The 14,841-nt window shown below is 35.6% G+C and overlaps 1 pseudogene; it reads right to left on the bottom strand.

Moving 5' to 3' along the window:
* Positions 1-13,778: 13,778 nt before the first annotated feature.
* Positions 13,779-14,384, bottom strand: LOC140613240 (regucalcin pseudogene; annotated as a pseudogene).
* Positions 14,385-14,841: the final 457 nt, after the last annotated feature.

Raw genomic sequence — 14,841 nt, 5'->3', positions numbered from 1 at the left:
TCTTCCCCCTGATTTCTCCCTCTCACTGTTCTCTGTGTCTTACTCCTCCTTCTTCCCTTTGTACTTCTCTCTTTTTTTTTTTTTTAACCTCTTCATCTTTGATCTTCTCTTTTTATCTTTTTTCTCTTTTCTATATCCAGAAATTGTGTTCTCCCTAAATGATATTTAATACCTGTTTTTTATCTTTCTTCCCTTCCCCACCCAAATTCTTTGCCAGCAGCATGTAACCAACCTACTGATGCTTCTACATCATATTTAGATAAATGTTTTGCTTTCCATTCATGTTTCCTCTATGTGAAGGAAAATGTCGCCTAATGAAGGATGGGTAAAATGGCCCCAATTTCATGCTGTTTAGGAAGTGCTTGTTCTAAGGAAACAAGATGCATTTGTAGTGATGGACAGACATGTTCAACATTGACATTGGCTTTTATTTCTCTGCAACGAAATGTCAGTAAATAAGATAAAAGGGCACACACTTGAGAGATGGAATTCTCTTCTAGCTTCAAGCAATTCCTGACTATGACACGTAAATACTATCATGGTAAGATTTTCCTTTGATTGTTTGGGTTCTGTTGAAGTTGAGAATAAAAATTGAAGAAGAAAAGAAAATTTATACATTGTTATTTTATTTTATCTGTGTCTATTTAGTTCTTTGACCTCCTGCTGCCATGCTTTGAGAAATGCCTTTGATTTACCTGATCAAAGTAGCTAGGAATTCTACTTAGATTCGAGCCCCATAGGCTGGAGGGTTTGAACCTATTAATCTTTCTGGGCCTTTCCTGTCTCAGCGCAAAATGAGAAGATTGATATCTTACCTGTTCGAAGGCCATTGGCGGTCTCCTGATGTATGGTATGTACACCACCTACCCTATTCAATAGTAACCTGATAAAGAGATGTTTAAGGCCTGACATAATTCAATCAAGTAGCTTGCAAGATTTTTACCCCCAATAATTTAATAATAGCAATGATTTGTGATTTGTTTCAACTGAAATGTTTATTATTAGATCAATATTGAGGTTGTAGTGGGAATGTGTGTGAATCAGAGACAGGGTTCAGCTAAGGCTCAATGGCAAACTACTTTGTCACATATTTCAATTTTTACAAATGATTTTTTTAGCCTCTCGGTTCTTACATTGGTTTATATTGATCAAGTGCTCTCACATGCATTTCCCTTCATTGATATAATCCTTAGAAAATAGCACAGATGAAGTTTCAACAAAAACTTTTTCTTATATAAGCCCTTTTCTCTGATTAAATTTGTATGGAAGCCATAATAGCAATTCTCACCTTATTAATAAAGCATATCATCATTTTGCTTAAGCACACAGAGTTAAACAAAAGAAATATTTATGGCAACTTTTAATAAATTTTTAAAAATCGAATAATTCCTATAATTAATTATAAATTATTTTCTCAGTCATATTTTTCTATCATGCCTTTCATTCCTGCTTCTTTATCGCCTTTTACCATCCTGCTAACCTCACATATTCATACCTACTCATCTCTCAAAGCTAATTGGCAATCAGAACTGGTTCTCAACTTATCAGCAATCATACAAAGTCTGTGGAGGTGATGTGTGAATTACCTCCATTAACAGAGTTTTTTTTTTTTTTTTTCTTTTTCTTTTCCTTTTTGGATCATCATGACTATAAATGATATTTTGATTGATTTTCTCTGTACACTCTATTGTAGATATTTCCTTTTTTTTTTTTTTTTTTTTTTTTATTTTTATTTTAAACTATTGCCTTAGAGTTAGGTCACTTATCATACTCAGTCCTTGCTGACCCTGCTTTATCTTTGACTGGCCTGGTGTTGGTCTTTACCCTGCTCTCTGTATATTCCCTGACCATGGTTTGCCTGCCTCCCTCTGACATTAAGCATATAAATTTAAAATTCTCTGACCTACACAGTTATGCCTAGAACATTTATTGGGCTCATTCGGTTTTTATTCTTAAGCATGGGATTGAATTAATATCCAAATAAATTATTCAACAACAATAATGATAATACCTACTAGTCGTTTCCTTCAGATCCTAGGTCTTATCAACTTGTTCTTTAGGCATAAACTCCACTGCCTTGAAATTGGCAAAAGAATAATACTAATAGTAATTTAATTCATATCCTGAGAAAAGCAGATGCATCATTATTAAATTTATTTTCTGATTCGGATTCTTTTACTTTTTTTAAGATTTTATGTATTTATTCATGAGAGACACAGAGAGACAGGCAGAGGGAGAACCAGGCTCCCTGCGGGGAGCCTGATGTGGGACTCGATCCCAGGACCCCAGGCTCATGACCTGAGCCAAAGGCAGATGTTCAACCGTGAACCACCCAGGCATCCCTTGACTCTGATTCTTTAGCACACCGAATCAACTTCTATTTACTTTATTATACTCACAATTGTTCCCCCATTGTTTTCTACCTCTTTACTGTTTATTTTTCAGGAAGGAAAATACCAGTTCTATTGAGTTTGCCATGGTGGCTTATGAATTTGCAATGGACACAGAAGCCGTAATGTATAGCTTCTCCCTTCAGGCTGTGCATCTTATTGGTAGAGCTGTAGGATGTTGGCCTTGTCAAAATCTAGAAGCAAATATCTATCAGTATCTGGGCCATGTGATCTTTGGTTCAGGATTGGGAACTATCTGAGGCAGAGATGATATATGTTAAAAAGGTCATTTTCGTAGAACTTTTAGTAAGTTTATGTAATACATTTAAGTGCCTTTAAATTCTCTTTAGATAGAACCAACAAATACAGCTGCACAAGAATCTCAAGATTTACCACAGTAAAACAAGTTTTCTTCCTTTGCTGACATCTACCAGTTGCTTCCTGTATAATGTGCTAAGTGCTATACATGATTTCTCTCCTTTAACTTCAAAACTTTATGAGGCAATTGTTCTTATCGGCACTTACAAAGCAGAAATTTGATACTAAAAGATGTTAAGTAACTGTCCTTTTCCTAAAAAGTCTCAGGTAATAAGTTATAAAGCCAAAATTTATACTTGTATGTTCCTGACATCAGAATTCCCACTGTTAAGTGCAACGTTAAGACTCCCTATCTTAACCTCCAGCAGTCAGTATCCATCATCTCATATAGGTCAAGATGCTCATTTGGAGAGTATATTCTTGGAGTAGATCCCTTACTTTGTCACTGTGGTCGAGGAAGTAGAGCCTGGAACCATTTAGAAGGTGAAGTGAATTTGTAGAGTTAGTAAGGACATGACTGGAGAATATGACAGCTATCCCCTCCATCCTGGAGAGTTGGAACAGTCTTGGGTCTAAATGTAGTGTTACTGGACCCCCAAGACCAGGTTCTTGAGTCTCAACCTCATAGAAATGGACACTGAACTGGAGAGAAAGACAATAGTGTAGTTTATTAGAGATAGCTTGTATACAAGGGAGCAACCAGGAAGAGGAATGTAGCTCCCTGAGGGTTAATGTGCAAGACCTATAAAGGCACTTTTCTAAAGGGTGAAGGGGCTGGGATTGGAGAAGCCTCCCTCAGTCCCATGGTCATTATCTTGTGATCCTTACTTTTTTTTAGTGAACACAAGACAATCACAGCATGCCTTTCTCCATGGTTGACATTCTTTTAGGGCTCCTGGAAAATAGAGATAATTGTGCAAACAGGCTTTTAAATTGTTACTTCTGACTTTGCCCAGACAACCATTACTCCCTAACAGCTGTGATCTCTTGTTCCCAGAAGGAGGTCTTTGCTTCTAAGCTTATGGAAACTTTTAACCCTTGCCTCAGACCAGTTGCTTTAAAGGAGTTAAGTCCCCCTTGCTTCCCTATACTCTCTTAATAGTATTATATAATTTTTCAAGATGCTGCTTCCTGTAATTTAAACAGTGAGTTAAGTTAAATATCTTATTATTTCTCTTTTGTACATACACATGCACATAGAGTTTCACCACCTTGCCAAACATTGCATGGCAGCTAATCTTGTTTATAGAACATGGAATTAAAGCCACTGGTAAATGTTAGTAAGGTGCTAAACTTTAGTTTGTGAATAACAATTTTAGTAATCTTTAATCACTAAATGCATCACTAGCAAATAGCCCTAAGTTCAAGACTAAATCTCAGCCTCTAGAATCGGTTGTTGGCAACAGTCAGAGTCCCTGGGGGGCTTAGTTTTGCATGTCTTTCCATTTTGATGTCCTTCCACCTGGTGTGGAACCTCAGGTCATATCGGAGATTCAGTTCTCTAGGCAACCCATACTTCAGAAAATAATAATTAAATACAATTTCAAGCTATTGAACAGTAATTTCTCAAAGCTTGCCTTCAAAGAGTTCATTATTTTATTCTTCTTATGCAAGGATATTTATTACTGCCCACCACTCTGCCACCATCTGATCCTTATCTAATTGGATAAAATTTATCTTGTTGATTCACATCTCAGGACGACTGTGGCTGAAGATACACAGAGTAACTTGAACTAGGAAAAACTTCAAATGATCCACATAATTTATATATGTTAGAGGAAAATTGTCCATGTTAAGGTAAAGGGTTTTCTTCAACCTCTCCACACTATTCTGAGTCATATAGCCATTATTAGTTAAAATACTTCAAGCCAGAACTAAGTAGAACCAAAGAGTACACTCAGGCTTGGTCCTGATAACACTATGGCCTTCTTCTCTCTCCACTAGGGATCAACCAAGTCCTGGGGTATTTTGCTTGGCCCCCTCTGTTCACCCAATCTGTAGAGTGAAAATCACCTGCACCTATATAGCCACCCTTCCTTTTCATGAGTTCAATTAACAATGAAAAGAATTAATTTGACTTTGAACCCCAGGTATGTGACTTTGAACATATACTCAAATTCTTTTGATTTTCTCACTTGTAAAATATGAATAATACATGTGGAACATGTTCCTTTTGAAACAACAGCCCCCAAAATTTTCTGTGAAAAGAAAGGGTCCACACAGAACAAAGCTGGAAAATTCTAAATATTATATCTTAATTTTTATGTATCAAAATTACATTATCATATCAATAATTTTGAGAAATACTAAAGTAAGAAAATCTATTTATATTAACTCAATATTCCCCAGAAATTGTGATTACATAAGCTGTGTGTTTATTACTTATTAACCTAGTACAGACTTAGAAGAATGTGGAATGCACTTTAGAAAAATGCTCTTTTAAGGACTCAAAAATCTCTAGTCTAGATCACTTTGCTAAATTCCAGGCTCCAACTGCATATTTGATATCCTCACTTAGGTGTCAAGGACACAAGCTGTTCAGAACTGAAATCCTGATTTTCTCCCTAAACCCACATTTTACGTAATCATTCTTAGCTGAGTAGACCTCAGATCTATCCTTTGGCTCTGGTCAAAGACTTTGAAGGTATTCTTGGTTTCTCTCTCTCTTCTCCCCCATATGATGTCATTAGGAAATCTTATTGAAAATACGTACATGGAAAATAGCTGGTCACCTACTCCACCATTATCACTCTGGCCTATGCCACTCCTGTAGATTAAACAATGTCCTTTATGTTTGTTCTCATGCTGGTCCCTTGCCCTCGTACAGTCTTTTGTTAACATGTAAGCCATACTGTGTTGCTCTCCTGCTCAAAATTGTCTAACACTTTTTTTTTAAGATTTTATTTATTTATTCATGAGAGACACACACAGAGAGAGAGAGAGTGAGAGAGAGAGAGAGAGAGAGAGAGAGGCAGAGACACAGGCAGAGGGAGAGGCAGGCTCCATGCAAGGAGCCCAACATGGGACTCAATCCCGGGTCTGCAGGATCACACCCTGGGCTGAAGGCAGCGTTAAACCTCTGAGCCCCCCGGGCTTCCCTTGTCTAACATTTTTTTGACTCACTGAGAGTAAAAGCCCGAGCTGTGTCAATCCCTCCCAAGCTCTTCAGGATTTGCCCCGTTGCCTTAATTCTCAGACCTCATTTCCTACTACTATCTCCTTTGTTCCTTCTCTTTGAGCTATGAGAGGGTTTTTTGGTGATTTTCAAATATACAAGACATATTCCCGCCTCAAGACCTTTGTACATGCTGTTCCCTTTCACTTGAATGCTCTTCCCCTAGATATCTCTCTCTATGCATCTCACCCTTGTCTTTCTCACATATGGAAAAAATTGCCTGCTGCAATGCATTGTGGAAAATGGATTTCAGAAGAGTAAATATGAATCTGGATATCTTCCATGAACTCATACACCTTTGTTATTCATGGAAGAAATCCAGGCTAATGTTTCAGTGAAAACTATCATAACAGTTCTATTTAACGATGCAGTTAAAAACAAGCTCCTTAACAACTGCAATGTCTTTTCCTACTTTTAAATTTATTTTTCTATAAAGCACTTATCTATTACACTATACATTTCACTTACTTATTATTTTCCATCTCTCTCCACTGGAATGTTATGTAATAGGAGGCCCCAGCATTTTATCTTATCAATAAATAAGGTATCAAAAAAGTATATAATATTTTTATGGAAGCTTATAATTATATTGTTATTAACTTTGATAATACTGATGCTATTATTTTGGTTACTCTCTCCAACGTCTTCTAATTACTAATAAAATGTCTCAAAAGCCTAAAATTTTAATTTGAGAAAAGCACATACAATTATTTTCTTAATTTTACAGAAGATTTTTATGGAAATGTGTGTGTCCTTCTAATAAGGAATGTTGTAGCCACACCCAGATAACTGAGAAAGTAAGACAGAGGAAAATAGACGTAGGTATTTTCTAAGACAAAATAGATTTCTTTCCTGTATTTCTCAGTCCCATATGAGCCATCACTGAGAGTGCCTTTCACATTTGTACATGACATAAGTTTCATCTAGCATGACCATTATTTCATTCTAAGCTCTCACCAAAAGTCTTCAACTTCCATGTTTCTATGTTTCTACTAACAGACTGGTCAATGCAATCTAGGCACTCTCTCTCTCTCTCTCTTTAATTATGGTTGAAGTTTTTCTAGGCCCTACCTATTAACCAATTTCAAAGCTGCTTCCACATTTTCTGGTATTGTTATAACAACATCCCATTCTTAGCACCAATATATAATAATATCTAACTAATTTGTGCATTGATATATTCTTCAAATCAGCAATTCCACTTTACTTATTCACTAATATATATGTCCATTAGCATTACTAAAAAAATAGGGAAAATAGTCATTTCTTATCAAAAAGAGAACAACTCAATAATATTAGGAATATTCTTTCAATGATATACCATACATTGATTAGAATAAGTATATTAAAGCTACACGTTTCAATATGGACAGATTCTAGAAATTAATTGCTTAAAAATACAAAGTAAGTTATAAATATAAAAAATATATAAGAATATATGTATGTGTAAAATACTATGCTATTTATTTTTAAAAATATTTTATTTTATTTATTTGACAGAGAGAGCAAAAGCAGGAGGAGTTGCAGAGGGAAAGGGAGAAACAGGCTCTCCCCTGAGCAGGGAGCCCAACATGGGGCTCAATCCCAGGACCCTGGGATCATAACCAGACCCAAAGGCAGATGCTTAACAGACTGAGCCACCTGGGGACCTTTACCACGCTGTGCAAAAATAATATTAAAACATTCAAAACAGTATAGATAAGAAAAATATAAATATATTCAGGTAATAATAAGCATCTAATTCAAGACTGAATTTTTCTGGGAGGTGTGAGGAAGAAATAATAAAGAAACAGCACATAGTAAGGCTTCAACTGTTGTGGAGAAGTTATGCAGATGCATTTTACATAACTGTTTTTTATTATTTTTTATTTTTATTTTTAAAATATTTTATTTTTTTATTCTTGAGAGACACAGAGAGGGAGAGAGAGAGAGAGAGAGAGAGAGGCAGAGACACAGACAGAGGGAGGAGCAGGCTCCATGAAGGGAGCCTGATGTGGGACTCGATCCCGGGTCTCCAGGATCACACCCTGAGCTGAAAGCAGGTGCTAAACCGCTGACCCACCCGGGCTGCCCCTATAACTTTTCTTTTTTAAAGTGAAGCATGGTTGGATTAAAGGGGATTTTAGTGGTTTGTATCACTTTGAAGAAAAAAAAAATGAAGACTCTAACTGGAGTGGAGCATATTAAAAAGTATTAGAGACCTCACCATTTTAAATTTCCCCCAGATTCAAGGATCATAATGCAAGAGAAAAAGCTTGGTTGTCATCAGGCTGCTCTTAACAACTGCTCTGTAAATAAAAATTCTTAAAATACTCTCTCATTCTATTGGCATTGATCCTTTCTTTCTGGCATTTTGTAAAACACTTATTTACATCTTGCACTTATACTCAAGGGGCTAATTTTGTGAACTTCAGAACAACATTAAATATGTTGGAAGATTATGTAAGCTCAAATGTTATATTTAAATGATTGAGAGCCACTAAGGCAAAATGTCAGCAGTATTCACAATGCTTTGCAAGGAAACTAGTTCCATATAATAGAAAATATAGCCCCAGACCCATATCCCATTAAAATGTAAATAGACAGGCATCCCAATGTGTTTCTTTCAAACTTTTTTTCATACAAATCGAGCTGTACTTTATGCATGAAGCTGTAGCTAAAATTGTCTTGTTGCACATCTGCATTGTGATTACTGGAGGTTTTAGCATTGGATGCCAAAAGATATGAAACTCATATCCAGAAATCCATCTGGAGAAAAGTGAGGGTAAGATTTTATTCCTCATATTGTGCATTGTGGATCACTGAATCAGATCCAGAAAGTTCACATTGGTTTGAACCAACTTGGAAAACCTATTACAAGGGAGAAAAAAGAGAAAGAAAAGTGACAGATTATTTTGCTACTGTGAGATGCTTCAGGTGGTGTAGGCAACACTTGCATATTTGCAAGTGTCTTTATACCTGAAAGACAGTTAATCGTAGTGAAGCATTTGCATCCTTTTAGGAAAGAGTTTCCTCTAGTCAGATATCATTATACTTTTGGAGAGTTAGGAGAAAGTGATGGTTCTTCTACACCAGCAGCTCAGGAATAATACCTCTTGGCATCAAATCTGTGCTCAGTCACTCATAAACTACTTGCATGACCAGCAGGCACATTCTCTATCCTCTCGGAGTCCATTTTCATTATCTGAAGTGAGAACAACAAGCACATCTACCCCGTGATATTTTGCACAGGTTAAATGAGAGAAAGTGTCTAGGATGATATCTCTGACCCACTAGGAATGGAAAATTCAGACTTATTTTTAGCAAAAGCCTTATTATTTTATTTTATTTTTTTAAAGCCTTATTATTATTTTAAAGTGGACCTAAAATTTAAAGAAATGAAAAAACAGTTTATCAAATTACAGATCATTATTTTATACATAGATAAAATATATATTTTATTATTATACATATATAAATTACATGTATTTATTTATAGATATAATTATCGATATCTAACTAGATATATATTACATATACCATTATTGATGTTTATAGGAAAAGAACCTCTTTTTAAAGAAGGATTCACAGAGTCATCTCCTCCCATCTCATCCTAGCCATCCCCCTGCCTTCTCCTTTATTCAATGAAGAAAATATTTTCACAAAAATGCTACAGAGTTATTGAATAATCTTCACATTTTCCCAAGTGAAGAAATCTCTTCCCATCTCTGAATTTTTATATGTCAACTTTTTTTTTTTTATATGTCAACTTTTTAAAACTATTAACACTTTATTTGTATTCTGATTATTTGTATTTACTTATTTTTAGCCACAGTGGTAGCTTCCAAACTCTTTTGACTGGTACTTTCAGGAAGAAATACACTTTATAGGGTTATCCAGCGTCCACATGCCTAACCTTACCTTTACCATTCAGGCTCCTCTGCTATATTTGATTCTTACCTGTTGTATTCTATTGTAACCTTACACCATTACACCCATCTATTCTGTCCTTTATCAATCTTATTTTCTTCCATCTGTTTCATCCTATAACCTGATATCCTATTATATTTCCTATTATATCCTACCTTATTCTGTTTATATAAGTTGTGTGGAGAGACATAGAGTATGCACAGGGGTGGGAGGGGGAAGAGAGAGGAGACGGAGAATCCCAACCAGGCGCCAGGCCCAGTGGGGAACCCCACCCAGGGCTTGATCTCATAACCCTGAGATCATGACCTGAGCCCAAAGCAAGAGTGGGATGCTTAACAGACTGAGTCACCCAGGCACCCTTTTATTATATTTTAAATATAAAGACTAAACCCATAAATTGATTACATGCTCAATAAAGTTGTGGTCACTATCTGTAAACCATTTATTTCCTCTCCTTGAGTCAGGATCCATGTTGGACCCTTCTTGCATATTCAGTAGTGGTTAGCTTCTGTATCATATATATATATATGCACACATTTACATATATATATAATGACATACACAAACACACACACACACACACACACACACATATATATATATATGGTTAGGTTTTTAACTTGAAACACTGGTCTCTATATAGAGAACTTAACTAAATCCAAACCTAAAGTTAATCCCTAACTCAGAGTTATAGTTTTGGGCAAAACTATTATTCTCTATTAGAAAATTTATTAAGCTCTGTATAGGTTTTTCATCATTAAAAAATTATCTCAAATGTATAGAACTTCTAATGAAGAAAATAGTTTGAGAGGAAAAATTGGGATAACAAATGATTATTCATATTGTATTCACATAACATCTCAGTTGAATTTAATGAAAGGAGCTTGATTTCCTGGTTACAGATTGAAGCACATTTCTTTTGATTAGCCAAGATTTTAACTAGCTCTGCTTTATTAGGATGGGGTGGGAGGAGGTAGGAATTGGGAAGAATAAGTGAAGATATATGAGGAAGAAATTTTGGCAATTTATAAATAATAGACTCTAAAAATTATATCAGTAAAGACTGACCTTTCCTTTGGCTTTTTTACTGGTATTTGAAACAGTACTTATATCATATTTACATTTTTCTTTGTTTGAAACAAGGGAAAAATATAGGCATTATTCCAAAGGGTTGAATAAACGGAGTCACCATACAAGTTGCAGTGGAATCCTGTGCAGATATATTCAGAATTCTAATTACATTTCCAAATTGGACTACTCATGAATATGACTTTAGAAAGGAACACACACACATACACACACACACACACAGCACGTACACATAGGCAAAATAAAATTGTTCCAATTTTATTTCTCTGGGATGCATTTCAAAGGGAAATATAGGGTACCATTGAGGGTAGATCAACCAGGACAATTTTCTAGAAGCCACGTAAGCACTTTCTTCTTAGAATTTGTTGTTAAAAAATTATTCAGTAAAGAACACTTTAAGTATAATGGAATCTATTTGCAAGATCCTCTGTTTTTGTAGTATAACAACAAAGAGGGTTAAAATAATGTACCATGAATCATGTAATTGGTAATATTACAGTGGAGTTATTTAAGGAACTGAGTACTAAAAGAAAGGGGGAAAAAAAGAAAGAAAAATAACCTTAGATTAAGTGCTTTTTTTTTTTCTTCTGTAATTCTCTATTTGTAAAAGTTTTATGTGGATGAGTTCATATTTGCTAAAGATAAGGGATTATTTTGAGTTTCACTTAGCTGACAAACATCTGGGCAAAGCTGTGACCCATGAGGAATGATATTTAATGAAGGACGAGCTATGGATTCTATACTAATTTGGGCCCCACCAATGCCAAGGGCAGCTCCTCAGGGTAACAGTGCCAACTATTCATCATGCTTTGGCTTCACAGGTGGCCTTGTTCTCTGATGAAAATCTGCAGTTCACTGGACATTGCTCATGACTGAGAAGCTGAAACTGAAGCAAATGACAGAGATCAGTTGACTTCATGTCTATATACAAAAAACATTCCCTTCAGAGAAACAAAATCAAAGAAGTGAAGAGATGTATACATTCCTCTTAGAAATGTTTTCCTAATTCCAATTAGGTCCAAACATGGCATGCTAGGAACTTGTGAAATTTTCTTTCGGTAGGATAAGCTTGAAAAAATATTTTTCAGAGACTTCTTTTTGAATTACTGACCTACTACCCTTTGTATTTCTAAACGATAACTCCTCTAGGAAAAAAATTGCTCAGTGTAGTACTCTGGGAAGAAAGCTTTTGACCACTCTTCACACTGTATTCTTTTTTATTTTTTATTTTTTTTTTTAATTTTTTATTTATTTATGATAGGCACACAGTGAGAGAGAGAGAGAGAGAGAGGCAGAGACACAGGCAGAGGGAGAAGCAGGCTCCATGCACCGGGAGCCTGACGTGGGATTCGATCCGGGGTCTCCAGGATCGCGCCCTGGGCCAAAGGCAGGCGCCAAACCGCTGCGCCACCCAGGGATCCCTTCACACTGTATTCTTAATGGAGAACACAGTACAACAATAGATTCAGTGCTAAAAATTATGCCCTGGCAATAAAAAAAAAATTAGAAAATATTCTAATGTACATATGTAATATTCTACTATATATATATATGTATATAAAAGTTAAGCAACACTTTCTATATTAAGAAGATAAGGAAAAAAAAGAAGATAGGGAGATTTGAATATATGAGATTTTAATGAATTTTTACAAATGTATTTATATTTCTCACTAACATTTTACAGAAGAACTAGAATGAGTTAACATTTCATGTTTTGATGTCTACAATTGCAAAAGGCACTATAATAAAGCTTGAAATAAAATGATTTTGTTTCAAAGCTAAAACTGTTTAGCTGCAAATAAGCCATTTAGCTTCAAACAAGTTATTTAAGTTTTGGGGACTTCTGTTTACTAATCTCTAAAGTATAGTGCTGTCTCACTCACAAGGTGATATTATTACAATTTCTCCCAATTTTGCCTTAACCTACAGCAATAATAGATGCCTACTTCAATGCAGCATCAGTCAATGTGGTAACAGAGTCCAAGGCTAGGGGATTACAAGGCCAATTCTGTACTAGCAGATGGGATCTAGAATTAATTTGGGACAGGGTTGTCTTATTTCAGACAGTACACAGCCAATATTTCTTTTTTTATAAGACCATAGGAGTTATACTAATTTAAAATTCTTTTAAAAAATCAAATCAGATTATTCCATAGAAATAGATTTTATATATTGATTATTAAAATCCTTCAATATATATACCCCAAGACCAGGAAACTTACATCCTACTATATAATTCCAAGCACATTTTAGAATAACATTGAATATATATTATTGTAGTAGGTAAGTCAGATACAACTGGATTTCAAATACTCACTCTCAAAGATATATGACAAAACCGATAGAATCTGAATCTATGAAAGTTTATACCTTATTTGATATTACTTTTCATGAATAGTATTTTTGTATTTTTCCAAAAGTTATATGAATGACATAGAATGTGTGTTTTTCTTGACTTTCTGATGCAAGCCTTCCATATATGAGACTTTATACAATATGTTATTAACTCTTACTCTATAGGAGCAGATATGTACATGTAATTTCAGTCTTGAGTTACTCTAATGTGATTGCAGGATTATAGAAATATAACACATCTACTGTAAAGAATAGAGGTAAGGAAAAACCTTTCTTGTATTATCCTCATATTTTTTCTTTAGTTTTTAGGAGATAGCATTCTGTATTGTCAAGTGGAAAAATAAATAGCTATGCCTAAAATAGATCTTAAAATTAAATGTTTTCTTCCAAATTATAATTAACATACAGATTGAGTTCTATGGCTAAGTAGTTGTTTTTGTTTTGTTTTATTTTGTTTGTTTTTGTTTATTAACATCAGACAGTTTTTTACTTGACAAATAAGGACCTTTTTATGTGACTTGAGGAAGAGGCAGCTTAACTGGTTACATAATATGAAAAGAAATACCAGCAATATTAAGAAGAATAATGAAAAGGCACACACAGATCTTTCCTGTCTGCTGGTTGTCAAAGGCATCTGCAGAGTAGGACGGGCTGTCCGTGTTGCAGAAGATTTTGTGGACCAGGGACCAATCCAACCAATTGGAGATGTCCACCTGGTCAAAGTACTTGTCCACATGGTGGCCAGGAAAGAGGGAGTTCCAGGACCCCTGGTGCTGCTCCAGAACTGCTGGGGCATTTTCCTCACACAGCAACTATCTCCCAGCATGATCTACCTTCCATCATTGACTCAGTTGTTTTTCTTGTCTTTATCTACTGAACAACTGCAGAATGATTGTCCCAGTTCAAAGCGTAGAACTCTGTTCCAATGGTGGCGACCGACATAGCCTCCTGACTGCTGAAGTGCCACAGAACTGATGGGGGCACCCACAGTCACTTGCTGCACTCATTTCCTGAGCAAATCCCACAGGCAAATCTTTTTTGCAGGAATATCTAGGAAGAGCAGAGAACTGGATGCCTCCTCTTACCCTGGAGAATTCCCAGCACCAGCAGTCCTTCAGTAAAAGACACTGAATCTTCATGGAAGACATTGTCATGGGAGAGATCTTTGTGCTAGTGACCCTCAGAGAGCTGGCTCCTCCATAGCTTTTGAATTCTTGCTTCTGTGTTCTTGTAAATCTTGGCTTTAACTTTCATATTCCATTTTTATGTATATGCCGGTAAACGATGGTTGAACCTCCTGGTTGTATTACATAGCCTGATGGTGTCTTTCAAGTCCCTTATGTTCTACTCTCTGGTTATTAGATTTAGCATGTAAGAAACCTATTGAAATTTTAAGCCAGCTCAAACCTTTCTGTCTAGGTTAATTCTTTGAATCTTTGAGCTGCAAAGGCTATTTACCAGACTTTTCCTATTAACTGTATTTTTAGTCCCCTCTGGCAAATTCAGGATTAATTTCCCAACAACCTGAGGATGTAACATTCAGCTGCTGGAGTAACTCCATTTCTACCCTAGAAGCAGAAAGGATGTGTGCATTAATTTTGCACC

This window comes from Canis lupus, chromosome 21 (assembly GCF_048164855.1).
Source record: "Canis lupus baileyi chromosome 21, mCanLup2.hap1, whole genome shotgun sequence".
Taxonomy (NCBI): Eukaryota; Metazoa; Chordata; class Mammalia; order Carnivora; family Canidae; genus Canis; species Canis lupus.
Note: the sequence above shows the minus strand (reverse complement) of the source record. Positions and strands in the feature narration are given on the sequence as shown.